Raw genomic sequence first — 16167 nt, forward strand, 5'->3', positions numbered from 1 at the left:
TCAAGGATCATCTGGAATGGTCTTGCTTTCGGCTTTGGCGGTGATATTTTTTGTAAGTGTTAAACAATATTTTTCAACCACTATGTACAGACAGGGGCTAGACATGAAACACCGAAGGGCATACCATTTTGACATTATAGCACTTCTGAAATCCAACAACCCATGCGACCCTTCAAACTGGATTCCCCGTGCCGCGAGTAGTTAAAAGATATTATAATAACACTTTGTATATTATATTTTATAATATATATATATATATATATATATATATATATATATATATATATATATATATATATATATATATATTATTTATAAATTCATAATAACGATATTGAACTTAAACTTGGGCTATTCTTAAAGTAGGGTAAGCATATCTCATGTAACACCCGAAATCTAGAAGGTCAATTATGGAAATAAACCTTATTTCTATAAGTCAACTCGTCGTGTTTTGGAGGGAAAGTCGACGTGTTGGAATTATATGCCATGCACGATTTTAAGGATCAACTCGACGAGTTGGGAAGGTCCAACTCGACGAGTTGGCCGCAGTTTGAGAAACCCTAAATTCGGGGTTTTGCACCCTATTTAAGCAACTTAAGCTCTAGGGTTTGGCCTCATTAACAGCCTCAATCGTCCAAGCCCTAACCTCGAAAACATAAGGCCATTTTTGAGTGTTGTGAGTGTATAAAGAGTAATTGTTGGTGATTCTTGAAGGAGACTTGAAGAGGGAAGCACCTAGCTTGGAGGAGTGACTCTAGATCCAGAAACCCTTCATCACAAGCTCCATCTTTGAGGTATAAATTCGTCACCTTGGCATATAGCTTACTAGATCTCTTTTCTTGAAGTTTTAGCGTGAGTTTTGGGGCTTTGCTCAAATGGTCCGAAGAAAAGAGATTTCCAGGGATTAATGGGGTAGATCTGACCCCTATATAACCTCTTGAGGCTTAAATTTGCAAAATTTAATGGCCTCCATATCCCATTCATGCAATATGTCCATTGTAAAGCCAAAAATAGACATTTGAGGCGTGTTTCTAGCATGCATGGACATAAAGTTGGAAACTTTATGTGATTTGTCCACCTTGAGACATCAGATCTCTATGTTGGAGTGTTATAGTAGGAGTTTAGGGGCTTAATGGGTCAAGACCATCTTTAAAGAAACTACGGTTTGAGTTTTAAGCTTAGTAGATGGTTCTTGAGGGTAAAGTTGGAAACTTTACCCTTCTAGACATCATAATGGAAGGGATCTGAGGTTTGGAGCTGCTGGATTCGAGAAAAATGGCTTAATGTGTCACAACTAGCATTTTAGCTAGGAAATTCTATTCTTATGTAATCATTCAACTTTTGTAAAGCATGTACTCTAAGTGAATATCACTCAATGCTCATTCAAATACATCTCTCATGTTCAACTAAGGGTTGGAAACCCTAGAAACCCCGGTTCAAGTTTACTATGGACTAGGATTTTCTTATTGGGCCTAATGGGCCAATAAACCTTCAATTCGAATATTTTGGGCCTAGAATCCTTAATTGGACTCTAAATGGACCCACATTCATAAAACTTAACACTTTGGGCCATGTGGACCTAAAATGGTCCATGCTAATCCTAATGGGTCAGGTTGGGCCAAAATAACTCCAATAGCCCTAATGGGCAATAAACCCCATTTCTTTGGTTCTAATGGGCCGTGAACCACCTAATGGACTTGTATTGGGCCGTGAGCCATCCTAAGGGCCCAATGGGCCGAAAAATATTATTGGGCCTATGAAATTCGAACAAAGCCAAGAATTTGAGCCCAAAACCATTTTTCCTTCATTCCATTAGGCCCATTCTCGGCCCAAGGTAAAAAAAGGAAAAGCAAATAAGAGGACTAATGAGCATAAGACACATCATTATTGCATGGAGAATCTCCATGCAACATCACTTCACTCTCTCTCTTCTCACTTCTTCTTCTCGGCCAAACCACCCTCCCCACCATCTCATTTCTTTAAAAAATCCTTCAAAGAACTCTCTCTAGAAAAACCTCCTTCCTACTCCAAATTTTCGAAGATTTAGAGTTTTTTCAAGAAGATTTTCACCAAAATCATCAATCCTTGGTAAGTCACTACACATCTAAGTTATATAACTTCATTCTTATGTTAGATCACTCCTCCTAAACATTTGTTTGTGATCACACTCTTAGAAACCTCATAAGATCGAGATCTACTCAAGGAAAGGTTGCTAGAGCCGAAACCTCTCTCTTTTCTTCACCAAACCGAGAACAAACAAGCAAGGTGAGTTCATACCCCCTTGTTTTCGGTTTTCATATGTTTTTGGGGGAGAATACAAGTACTATGTGATAGATCTAAGTATTGTGCATGTTACGTGTGTGTTTATTGTGAAAATATGGTTAAATATTCTAGATCTCGAAAACTATAGTAAAAATGATTGAGTTTGTTAACTAAAATACTCAAAACAACACTCTTTAAGGGTGAAAACGTTAAACATGCATGTTTGTTGAATAAAACTACAATAAACCATGTTTAAGGACTATATTTGTCAAACAAACAAAAATGTTGGGACTTTTTATGACATACACGGTTTTCATGAGGACAAAAAGAGTCAGTATATTTTAATAATGAACTTTTATGTTATTTTGATATTAAAGGGACCATAAATGAAAAGTTTCGCATAATGGACCTGAAATGGGCTTTACGGCTTTCTTGGGCCCAAAGTGAAAAATATTGAATTTGGTGGACCAAAAATGTCATTATATGTAAACTTGAGCCTAAAATGAAAAACTCGCGGTTTAAGGGTTAAAAATGACACTTATTTCTAAATTGGGCCAAAAATGTAAAATTTACGGAATTTGGGCTGAAAATGTAAATTTTATAAAATAAGGGCTGAAAATGTAATTTTTACAAAATAAGGGCTGGAAATGTCATTTATTATGGAAAAAGGGCTGAAAATGTCAATGAATGTATTTTTGGACCGAAATTGTAAATTATTTTATAATTGGGCCGAAAACACAAAGTTTCATAATTTAGTGGGCTAAAATGTTATTTTTATCAAAAAGGACCAAAAATGTCATTTTAGGTGAAATAAGTCCTTAAATGTTTTATTTAGGTCATAAGGGACCTAAAGAGTCAATTTTGTTGAAAATAAGCCCAAATTGTAAAGTTATAACTTAATGGACTAAAATTTCCATTATAACACAAAAATTAAGCATTTTACGTCTTTTTGATAAATATTTAAACTCAAATAAAGATGACGTAACGAACAGAAACAAAATACAATGATTACATGTTTGTTGGGCCCAAATCATCTTTTACATGTTTATTGGGCCTTGGTGGCCCATTTACATGCTGATTGGGTCTGGACTATTCATTATATGCTTAATGGGCCTTAAAGTGTCCTTTTGCCTACTTAACAAGCCTGGAAATAACTTACATGCCTAATGGACCACAGTTGTCCCTTTTCCATGTTGGTTGGGCTTTGTCTATTCATATAAATTCTAAATTGGTATGTGCAAGAATCTAAATTCATATACATCTTATATCGTGAAATTCGAATAATTATGCATTAACAATTGGGATCTAGTGAGACATGTTGGTTGACACCACTAAGTGTATGATCGTAGCCTGTAGTTATAACCAGAGTCTCCTGGAAGGAGAGCGAGAGTTTGTGTATAGATCTATACAGGGGTGACTCCCCCACACCTAAGCTGTTCGCTACAGTTAGACTAGGCCAGTCTAGGATGACAACCTCATTCTTTATTAAACTGGCGTTTGGAAAATGCCACGACAGGCGAAATAGTCATTATCAAGCATGGTTATAACGACTCACATAGAGGTCATTATCATCATAACATTACAGAAATCAGAGTATCAATCACGTCCATACAAGTCATACATATATCAATACATGGTCTTAGGGTTTAAGACCACAATACGTTTATAATCAGAAAATATCGGATTTTCTGGAGAAACACTATTATTCAATTACCTTCTACTTACAACAAAAATAATACAAAGAATTATCTGGATTTACTATTCATACATATTTTACAACAAAATTCACACATGCATTTATACTCGACTATTACATCATTTTACAGACTATACACTGAAAATATCGGATTTTCTGGGTTTTACAAACAATACAAAATATTTCATTCAATCATGCTTATGAACTCACCAACATTATATATGTTGGCCGTTTTCAAAATAATTTTTATTCTCAGGTAACCGTTAAGCAGGGGAAACTTTCAAGTGTAGGGATTTATTTTTGTGTAATGTCAATCATCGTACAATTAATATTTTGGAATATGTAATCTAAGACAATGTACTTGATGTGAACAATACCGGTTGTATTTGATATGCATGATGATGATGTTGTCTTGTTTCAATTATATACAATTGTGATGATATTACAAGATGAAGTCACGCACAAGCCCCGGGACGATTCTGTCATCTGGTTCGGGGGTGTGACATAATGCATTTAGTGGGTTGGCAGACTGAAGAACTCGACGAGTTCATAGGTGAACTCGGCAAGTTGGTTTGGCGTTGCCCCGATTCGGTTGAAAAACAGAGAAACTCGACGAGTTGTAGTAGAACTCGACGAGTTGGGATGCGGTATTGCGATTCTGACTTTGGGGAGGACTCGACGAGTTAAAGGGTAACTCGACAAGTTAGGTCAACTCGGAGAGTTTACCTTGACTTTGACTTTGACCTTTGACTTATGAATTTGACCAAGTTTGCCCCAATAGGTGTTTGGGATAAAATGAGGAGCATTCAAGGAAAATATGGGCCCAAGAAAGACCCATATAGGAGTGGGCCCAATTTGGAAAATTGGGCCATATGTTGGGCCTTGGATCATTGTTTGGCTTTTGGGCCTTCAGAGTGTGAGTTTGGGCCTTGGGCTTGAATCAAGCTAGGTTGGGGATAAAGTAGTCTTTTACCCCAAGAATGGACTTATGGTTACGTATTGGAACCCAATTATTAATTGGGTGTTGGTTTGATGTTGACAGTTCGGGAATCCGTCATCCAGCAGCTAGACTTTATCTGCGGGATTTCAGCAGTGCGAGGTGAGTTACCTTCCTAGTAGCAGTGAGTCTACGGCACCAAGGCCGACCCACTAGTAGTTGTTTATAGTTAGATGATTGTCTGGTATGCCACTATCTATTATGAGTATGTGCCAGTATGCTATGATATTATGTGGTAGTGGTATGAGGTGAAATAGACCCCATAGGCGGTAGGAATAAACCGGCGGGTAGGTCGGGCACCCATATATGCCTGACAGTATGATTATGTTTTGAGATTATATGGTAGTGGTAGGGGTGAAATAGACCGCGTAGCCGGTTGGAATAAACCGGAGGGTAGTTCGGGTGTAACACCCCGATTTTCTGAATGTGGAATTTGAGAATTTTATACAAGGTGGAGGACCCACTCGACGAGTTGGTTGGCCCCAAATCGTCGTGTAGGAGTTGATCAGGACGCACGGGTTTTGAAGCCTACTCGACGAGTTGAAGGGCTGGACTCGACGAGTTGAGGCTGCTTAGTGAAAACACTAAGTTTCAGGGTATGCACCCTATTTAAAGGAATTTAACTCCTTTACCTCGCCTCCCTCATCACCATATCACGTCTAGAGAGAAACCCTAGTGAGCTAACCTATATTTTGAGTATGTGAAGCCAAAAGTGTGCATTCCTTGAAGAAGCTTGAAGATTGAAGAGCTTGGAACAAGAAAGAGTTTTTTTAGATCCAACATTTATACAGTTGTAGCATCTATTTGGAGGTAACAAGTCTTTACCTTGACTTACAAATTGTTAGATCTCTTCTTATGTGAGTTATGAGCATTTTGGTGAAAAAATGAGGACCATTCTCGGGTTAAGCTTGTCCAGAGGGTGTAGTAGCAGATCTGGACTCCTCTAAACCCCCATGTATATAAAGTCTCAAGATTTATGATGCTTTGACCCATCTTCATGTCCTAAACCCCTTCTTGAGCTTAGTTTTGGGTGTTTTAGCCTTATGAGGCCTTGCATGATTGTAAAGTTAGCAACTTTACGTGGTAACTTCATCCTAGGAGGTTGGATCTGAAGTTTGGAGCATTGGAATCGACTGGAACGAGTTTATTGTGTAATAGCTGAATAAGTCGGCGAGTTGGGCATCGAACTCGGCGAGTTGACTCGGGTTTTCGCGATTTACTGAGTTTTGAGGTACTCGACGAGTTCGTGAGTTGTACTCTGCGAGTTGAGTCAACACGGACTGTTGACTTGTGTGTTGACTTCCGTTGACTTTTAGGGTTGGCTCAAGTTATGGACTTTGGAGAACATGGAGGGGTAAAATGGTCTTTCACCCTTTCTGAGATTTTGTAGAGGAGTTAGCTTAACATTTTATATAAATGTTAAGTAGAGATGATTGTGATATGTGTAGGCGGAGTCTAAACCAGCAGCTCGAGTGTAGGATACATTGCTTTACTCTGCGAGGTGAGTCTTCTCACTATACTTACCTGTGTGGTATTTATGTGATACCGGAGGGACCTATTCGTGTTATTGACCGGTGGGTCTTATTTACATTATTGACCGGAGGGTCTTACTCGTGTTATTGATCGGAGGGTATTATTTACACTATTGACCGAAGGGTCTGATTACATTATTGACCGGAGGGTCTTATTTGCTTATACTTTGATATGTGTAATTATGCATCCTGTCTCTGTGACTTATGCTATTATATTATTCTATGTATATACTGAGTAATGATCGGAGGGTCTTATGTGCTTATATTGAGTTATGTGGTATTATGCATCCTGTCTTTGTGATTTATGTTGTATATTAACATGTGCATTATTGAGATAGGACCAGAGGGTCCAACCCGATCCGTGAGACCGGAGGGTCTTCACCGAGATACCGGACCGGAGGGTCCAACTTGAGCCGTGAGACTGGAGGGTCCTCATTGAGAAACATGACCGTAGGGTCCTTATCGAGATACAGCCATCAGAGGCTAATTATTTATGTGTGGTATTTTGGGGAACTCACTAAGCTTCATGCTTACAGTGTTTGTCTAAATGTGTTTCAGGTACTTCTATATATCTCGGAAAGGCGAAGGCATGATTGTACACATCCGTCGACTTATAGAGATTTGAGGATTTTGGGATACTCTGATGTTTTCTTGATAATAAATTACAATTTTTGTGATAACTTGGGTTTATGAGTAATATTTTGAGAATTAAAAATGAAAATTTATTTGAAAAATTTAGAGTGTTACAAGTTGGTATCAGAGCCTTGGTTTGAGATATTCGAATGTACCCTCGAGTATGTCTGGACTCAAACTGAGGATTTGAGGAAATTTTCTAAAAGGAAATGATTTTCTAAACGAGCAAATGATTTTAAGAGGAAACGAGATGAACCGGTGTGTACAATCAGCCAGAGCCCGAACGGTGATTTCCCAAAATAGCCTTACTTTTTTATATTATGAGATGAGATATTTCAGAGATATTAGAGCTACATGCTAGATGGTAGGCTAGGTATTTCAGGATTTAGAGCTAGAGTTGTCTGATTCATGATGCCTTAGCCTAGGAGAATGCTATTGATTGACATTATTTGGTATTTGCTCTGTGTGTGTGCTGAGTAGGGGTATATGGCAGGTAGTTTTGAGTCAAAGAGTAATCTAGGAGGGATACCTAGATGTTCAGTTGAGGAGTCTAATAAGAGAGTAGTTAGATATCCATGAGAGGTAGGATTGCCTAAGTTCGGTGATGCCTTTTGTGTTGTGTATAGAGCAAGTGGATTTGTATGCTAGAGTGGGTTCATGTGCTAGTGGAGGTTACTCGATGCCCGAATGTTGCTTGCTTTGTGCTTTGAGGAACTCTCAAGTGATGTGAGTTAGCTAGAATAGCTAATTGTCATTGTGAGGAGTCCTTCTGCAGCTGATGACAGAGAGGTGTGAGAACCTAGGAGAGGCTAGAGAGTAATTTCAGTCCTATGAGTGTGCTGTTTAGAGTTGAGTAATCGCTGGAGAGCGAGCATGGGTAATGGAATTGGTCGATCGAGAAGGTTGGGCAGCTACATAGGAAGTCTGGGACGATCCTTGTGGAAAGTATGGGTAGATGTGGAAGGTAGTATGGGCCCGTACTAATGAAAGCAGAGGACCCATACTTGGAACAATGAGTATTCCAGAGGTTCTAAGTAGCAGGTTGGGGGAGATAACATGGTTCGAGTACCATGATTCGTAGAAGTGTGTGTTTCCGCCTTTAACAGTTATCCGGTTATGGCTGTTCAGACTGGGGGTGGATATGGGAAATTGTTTTGCCAGAGGGCCATGTCGGTTGAGCTTAAATGGAGTATGCCCTGGGTGGGAAAATTTGAGTTTAGATCTCGAGGTATTTGACTGGTGAGGTGTCAGTTGGAGTCACAGGATTCAAATAGGAGGTGGAGATGATACATTGTGGAGGATTGCAGTCTGAGTTGAGTGGTCGGCCGATGGCTTGTGATGGCAAAGTTCTATGTTGAGGATTATATTGTTCCTGCTTTCCATTTTGAGAGGATAGGTGAGTGAGCTTTTGATGTCAGATATTAGAGGAAGACCTCGTGGGGCACCAGGTAGTTGCAGTATTAGCACCAAGAGGAGTTAGCTTAACATTTTATATAACTGTTAAGTAGAGATGATTGTGATATGTGTAGGCGGAGTCTAAACCAACAGCTCGAGTGTGGGATACATTGATTTACTCTGCGAGGTGAGTCTTCTCACTATACTTACCTGTGTGGTATTTATGCGATTTCGGAGGTTCCTATTCGTGTTATTGACCAGAGGGTCTTATTTACATTATTGACTGGAGGGTCTTACTCGTGTTATTGACCGGAGGGTCTTATTTACACTATTGACCGAAGGGTCTTATTACATTATTGACCGGAGGGTCTTATTTGCTTATACTGTGATATGTATTATTATGCATCCTGTCTCTATGACTTCTGCTGTTATATTATTCTGTGTATATACTGAGTTATGACCGGAGGGTCTTATGTGCTTATGTTGAGTTATGTGGTATTATGCATTCTGTCTTTGTGATTTATGTTGTATATTATTTTGTGCATTATTGAGATAGGACCAGAGGGTCCAACCTCAGCCATGAGACCGGGGGGTCTTCACCGAGATACCGGACCGGAGGGTCCAACCTGAGCCGTGAGACCGGAGGGTCCTCACTAAGACACGTGACCAGAGGTTCCTTATCAAGATATCGCCATGAGAGGCTAATTATTTGTGTATGGTTTTTTGGGGAATTCAGTAAGCTTCGTGCTTATAGTGTTTGTGTAAATGTGTTTCAGGTACTTCTGTAGATCTCGGGAAGGCGAATGCACGTTTACACATCCGTCGACTTATAGATATTTGAGGATTTTGGGATACTCTGATGTTGTCTTGATAATAAATTACAATTTATGTGATGACTTGGATTTATGAGTAATATTTTGAGAATTCAAAATGAAAATTTATTTAAAAAATTTAGAGTGTTACATCGGGCACCCAGATATGCCTGATAGGGTAGGTCGGGCATCCAGATATGCCTGAAAGTATGATTATGTTATGAGATTATATGGTAGTGGTAGGTGGTGAAATAGACCCTGTAACCAGTTGAAATAAACCGGTAGGTAGGTCGGGCACCAAGATATTCCTAGCAGGGTAGGTCGGGCACCCAGATATGCCTAACAGGGTAGGTCGAGCTCCCAGATATGCTCAGCAGTAGCCGGTCAGATTAGACCGAAGGGGTAGGTCAGGCATCTAGATATGCCTGGCGGTATGTGGTTATGTGGTATGATGGGGGAACTCACTAAGCTTCGTGCTTACGGTTTTCAGTTTTCGTTTCAAGTACTTCTTCTTCAGGAAAGGAGCTGGCATGATCGCAGCGCATCACACTATGATTTTCCGCATTATGAGATCCTAGGGGAATATACTCTGATGTTGGTTTACTGTGACATGATATCGTTTTTGACACTTGGCAATGAGTATGATTTGGATAATGTTTTCGACTACCGTTTTATAATTTACCTAATTAAAAATGAAATTTTTGGTTCTAAATTTTGGGATGTTACATCTCACTTACAAAGGGGTTTGGCTAGGAACCAGGATTTACGGGGGCAGAACTTCCGAGCTGAAAAGCTCTTCTTCTCGGAGCCTTACGACGCTCCGGGACTCGCTCTTAGCACTTCGTAAGTACTAAGGCTTGGGAGAGGTTTAGAGAGAAGTTAGAGAGAAAGAAAAGGGTTAAGGTGTGAGAAATGAATGAGACATTCGCATGCTATTTATAGAAGGCTGATCCTCGGTATGATGGGCGTTCCTCGGAGGTAAGATGCGCGTACCGGGTACGCTGCGCGTACGAGGGGGCACATGTTATCATCCGAAGCGAAGACCTTGGGGAGCAAGCTAGAGCTCGGATCGTGCCACATCACCCATTTCACATCAGCCCACTTCCGACTTCCAAATTCCATAACTTGCGCATACGAGCTCCGTTTCGACATTCTTTATATCCACGCGTAGATGGAGATGTACTATACAACTTTAGTTTAGACTCCGTCGTCTAATTTTGATTTTATTTTTAATGTTATATTTTAACAGACCTGGACTTGTACAGTCCGTTAAAAATTCATAACTTTGTCATCCGACGTCCGTTTTCTTCTGTCTTTTTATCGTTGAGCTCCTATTAACGAGATCTTCAATTCTTGTTCAGGTTGTGTCAGCTAAAAATCGGTCAATCTAAAATTGAATTCCGGGCTGCATACTACTATGCCAAATCTTAGAAAAATATGAACTTCCTCGTATGAAATCAGATTTAGGCGTTCTTTTTATGCACACTCTCAGTTTAACATATACTACGACTTTCGTTTAGATCACTAATGCTAAAAAATATTTTATCGCAAACTTACTTTTCACGTCATAGAGCATCGTGCTGGTTTTGTCGCGAAACTTCGACAGGTCATAACTTCTACGTTATAACTCGGATTTCAGCGTTCTTTATATGTACGGAACCCTTGGGACATATACTACAACTTAGTTATGATTATTTATTCTAAATAATCTTCTATAAAAAAGTCATTTTTGACACTTATTGTCTCTAAATTGATTAGCACGAATCTACGGGCGTTATACATTCCATCCCGATGGTTGATTGGGCGTGTGGTATTCCAACCCGATGGTTGATTGGACCCATTATGTGTTGGCATTCCAATACGATGGTTGATTGGACCCGATATGATTGAATGATATGTGGTGAGATTGGACTGCTTTGTGCATCAGTTAATAGGCCTTGGGTATTCCAACCCAATGGTTGATTGGACCCATAGTGTATTGGCATTCCAACCCGATGGCGGAGAGCCTGGGGTACTCCAACCTGATGGTTAATTGGACCCATAGTATTCTGTTATTTGTATATGTTACATGTATGTGTGTTGGTACTTTGGGGGACTCAGTAAGTTTTATGCTTACAGTTTTGTTATGGTTCCAGGTTCTTCAGAAGATTCGTGGCAAGGTGAAGGCGTGACCGTACACATCCTTGGTTTTACAATAGATTGGATATTAGGAGACTTTGATTTTAAATCATGTTTTGGGAATCAATGTTTTTGTAAACACTTTTGTTAATAAATATTTTGTAATGAAAAGTTTAAATTTGCTGAAATTTTTGGGATGTTACAAGTTGGTATCAGAGCCTTGGTTTGAGTGAATTGGAGGAACACTCATGTGAGTCCAGTCACAAACTAAGGAGGAAGGCTTTTAAAAATGATTTTCAAAGTAAGGCTTTTAAAAATGATTTTCAAAGTAAGGGTTTTAAAAATAACTTTCAAAGTTGCTTTCAAAATAACCAAAGGAGGATGTGATGTGAACGAACAGCCACAGCCAGTAAGTAGACCCCAAATTACCACACTGTTCTTTGATATTATGATATGTTAGAACAACATGCTAGTGATAGGCTAGGGATCTTCAGGAATTGCCTGATATATGGTGCCTTATCTCTTATAGAATCCCTGATTAATTGTTGTATGACTCATTCGTGTGTGAACTAGCTATTATGTGAATAAGATAAGTCACATGCTACATGGTTTAAATGATCTTAGGATAAGGGGTTTGGTTCTGCTGCGCAGCTCTCGTTTGAGTCCAACTGTTGTGGGATTGAATCTTTTAGCCTAAGAATTTTTAAACTATGGGGCATGTGATTGTATTCATGCGATAGTCAATTGGCACCAATGGTGGGTCACGTGGCAGTTAGTGGTAGGGTGAGTGGTGAGGGGTCAGCCGAACAGTTGTGTTTTTGGAAAAGGAGGCAGTGGTTTCCTTAGAGTGGGTGCGGTTCATAGCAGGTCAGCATGAGGAAGATTAGCCACTCTTGAGAGAGTGAAGGCAGGGTGAAGGTGCATCCGAGATGATGGGAGATAGAGATCGAGGATGTCGTATGAGGACCTGTCTGATTTTATTGTGTCTTAGTGTCAGTCGGCTTCTCTGTTCGAATCCTGCTTGCTTTGTGCTTTGTGATACCCATGTTGATGAGAATTAACCATCAAATGAATACAATAAATTACATGCTATGAAGGTTAAATAATCTTAGAATGAAAGACTCAGACCTATTGTGTAGCTCTCGTCTGAGTCCAACCATTGTAGGGATGACCCCTTCAATCGAAGGATAATTTAAGCTTGGTTTCATGTAACTGTATTCATGAAGTGGTTAGCTGACATTGGTAGGGGTCCTTCAACAGCTAATGGTAGAGGGGATGTGTGTGAATCCTAGGACAACCTAGGTAGTATTTTAGTGTGGTTGATTCGCTGTTCAGCAAGTTTCAGGAGTATTTTGTTATTAGGTCTTAGAGGACCCGAGATGATTCTTGAGGAAAGTATGGATAGATGTGGAAGGGAATATTGGGTCCGTACTACTAGAAATACAGGATCCATACTCGAATTCAGGAAGGTTTCAGGGATTCTAAGGGCTGGTCGGGGAAGGTTGCATGGTTAGATACCATGATTCCATTCATGTCGATCTTTTGGGTTGTGACTGCTCAGGCATGAGGATGGTGTTGGTAATTGTTTAGAGCCCCGACGGTGTTATCGATTTGAGTTGTTTGGTGCAAATCTAGTGAGCTTATTGGTTTGAGGCCTCGGAGGTTTTGCTCGAGGCCGAGTATTCGAGTCGCACGACTCAAGAAGGGGGCGATGATTATGTTTGGCTTGGGAATTTACAGCTGGAAGTGGGATGGTTGATTGATGGATTGGAATGTTGTTATCCGTGGAAAGGGTTATGCCCTTTCAGATTTTCCATGTTCGAAGAAAGAGTGGGCAAGCTCGTAACTTCCAGGGTTAGAAAGGGCAGTACCTGCTTATGCTGGTTTGAGTTATGATTTGGTTTCAGCGCCAGTGGGTGGTAGTTCGAGCCCTAAGTGGGGGAAAAACCAGGATTCTCGGATTGAGTATTTTAGCCATTGAGGGATTTGCCAGTTCGTTGTTTTGATTACTATTTTCGGATTAGTTGGGCAGATGTTGATCGATGGATCTTTTCCATAAGTGGGTATGTTCAGTTCCTTGTGAGTCTTGATTCTCGGGATTAAGTGTCAATGTGTCCTTGACCACTGGTCATGGGGTTCATCATTCAGCGGAGGTTCACTCGAAAGTTTAGTTGTGTCAGCCGAAAGTCAGTGGCCAGGCCAATCAGTCATCCAGTTCAGTATGTATTATGTTCCTTTGGTCTTCAAGTATGCTTTCCCTCAATGGTGGAGTGGAAACTTGGTCCATAGCTGGCTCAATTTTTGGTAACCTTCAGGATCACCGTGGAAGTCTTCTCGAGCTAGTTGAGTAGTGGTGGAATGATGGGTTTTGAGCATTCTAAAACTCCTATAGTGTACATGCAACCCTAGATACCTTATATCTATGTTTTCTCTATTATACATGCAAACTTTCAATTTTCCAAGGTATCATCCTAACTACCATATTATGAAGTATATACAATACAAAAGTCTAGTTGAATGACATACCTTTTGTTCTAGCTTGAAACCTTAAACCTTTAAGAGCCTAGTGCCCCAAGTGTGATACCTCAAATGCTTCACTCAACACCACCAACAATGGAGAAACTTGAGAGGAGGTCACTTGCACTCATAAAATCGTCTAGCCCTCTTGTGTATCCACTAGTGGCGATTTAATGAGCTAGAGGGGTGCTTATATAGTGTGGCTTAATTAGGGTTACACCATGAAAACCCTAATGTGCATGACCTTCCATATTCCTCATGCTCCATGGGTTTAAACCTCCATGGAGTATCCATGGATCACCACATGGGTTTAGCCCAACATAAGGAACTATGGATCATAAGCCCACTTTATAAGAATGAATGATTTACACAATCAATCCCCATATATTTAATTAGTCTCTTTTGATCACAGAATTAGTTTCAAATTAATTATTGATCAATACTAATTAAATAATATGATTTCATATTAATATATTAGAACTTATAATATATTAAGAAATCGTAAATATCCTCTTCTCAAAAGTCCATCCTTACAAATTGTTCTGGTGCCATGTAACCCAAATGGACCATGCTACTCTCGGGTCAAGTACATACCAATTATAGTTATGAGTTTAGACATCTAATCCAACAGTTTCCCATGGGCTGTTTGGCTGGATCTGAATTTTTAAGATCTGAAACTTTAAGACGTCTGAATTTCTAAGAGGATCTGAATTTTTAAGATCTGAATTTTTAACAAGTTGTTTGGTTGAAACCTTTGAATTGTTGTGTTGAATAATGAAAACGACTATTTTACCCTTCTATATTATTTTTTTGCTAAATTCAATACTACTATTGTATAAAATAATTTAACATTTTCTTAAATAATTATAAGGAAATATAAATACCATATAAAATCCAAATATAAACACCCTACAAAATCCAAAACATGAAAACGCATACAAGTATACAACTATAACAAATATGAGCTACACATAACAACAAAAATGCTATAATTGGAAGAACTCTATCAGCAAACACCATATTCACCACCACCATAACTTCTTGAAGAACTCTATCAACAACATTTTCTTTGACAAATGAGATGATATGCAATCCCTTTAGACAGATATTTCAAGTATGAAAACCACATCAGATCAAAATTGAAATATAACCTAACAAATAACAATAACTTTGATGAACAGTGGCTACAACATAACGGGTGGGATCAACAAAATCAAACCAAAAAAATTTGATGGAGGGAGCGACACCAATCAAAGGCAAACCGAACAAATCAAAGCTTAAATTAGTCTGTATCGATCCATAAAAATGCTTACTTTCACCATTGTGCTTGAATGATTGTTTGGGATTGGGATTGAACCATAACAATCGAGTTTTACGAAAAAAAAAACTTAGCAAGAGCTATGTTGTCGATGAGGGACCTGGAGGGCTTCGCTTCCGGTAGCGATGGCGGTACTGGCGAAAATAGAAGGGATCATATATTGAGAGGGAAAAAGAGGCTGTGTCGTGAAATAGAAGGGAATTCGTTTTGGGCAAAATAGTGCGTCCCCTTATTTTTTTTCCAGATACAATCACATGTATGAGAAATTAAGAGGTATTTTTTAATTTAAGAGGCAAAAAATAAGATCCTATCAAACAGTCTACATCTGAATTTTTAAGAGCTTGCCTCTTAATTTTTCAATTAAGAGGTAAACAAACATCCCCTAAGTCTAACAACTATTATTGCAAGTACGACTCCAAAATCCCGACTAGCAATCGTAGCTCTTAAAGAACCGTTGTCGAACTCTGAACAGATTAATGACGCGTCCATTAGATAAGGGATCATATATTCCTCCATTCCAGATATCATATGGACTGAGACATGGATTATAATCATTCTATCTGTCCATCTGTTGTTTCCCGATTTCCGATTTATGACGACCGACTAATTGAACAAATCAAATCAGTCCAGGCTTGGCCAAGAACCTAGGTTTGTCATCACTAAATCATCAAGGGGCACACCGATATCGCTTTCATACCTCTAAGGATAAAAGGAATGGATAAACTTTGACTCATATGCTTGCTCTATTTACTCATCAAGTCACACACAACGATATTTTTTTTAACACCGAGTACCGGTGTGTTTCCATATCATCAATGTGCAACCGACTTGTAAACTGCAACTCATATCTCTCAGTTTCAAGAATATAAGATATTATCATCTCATGA

Source organism: Lactuca virosa, chromosome 2 (assembly GCF_052849685.1).
Source record: "Lactuca virosa cultivar CGN04683 chromosome 2, Lactuca_virosa_CGN04683_v6, whole genome shotgun sequence".
Lineage (NCBI taxonomy): Eukaryota > Viridiplantae > Streptophyta > Magnoliopsida > Asterales > Asteraceae > Lactuca > Lactuca virosa.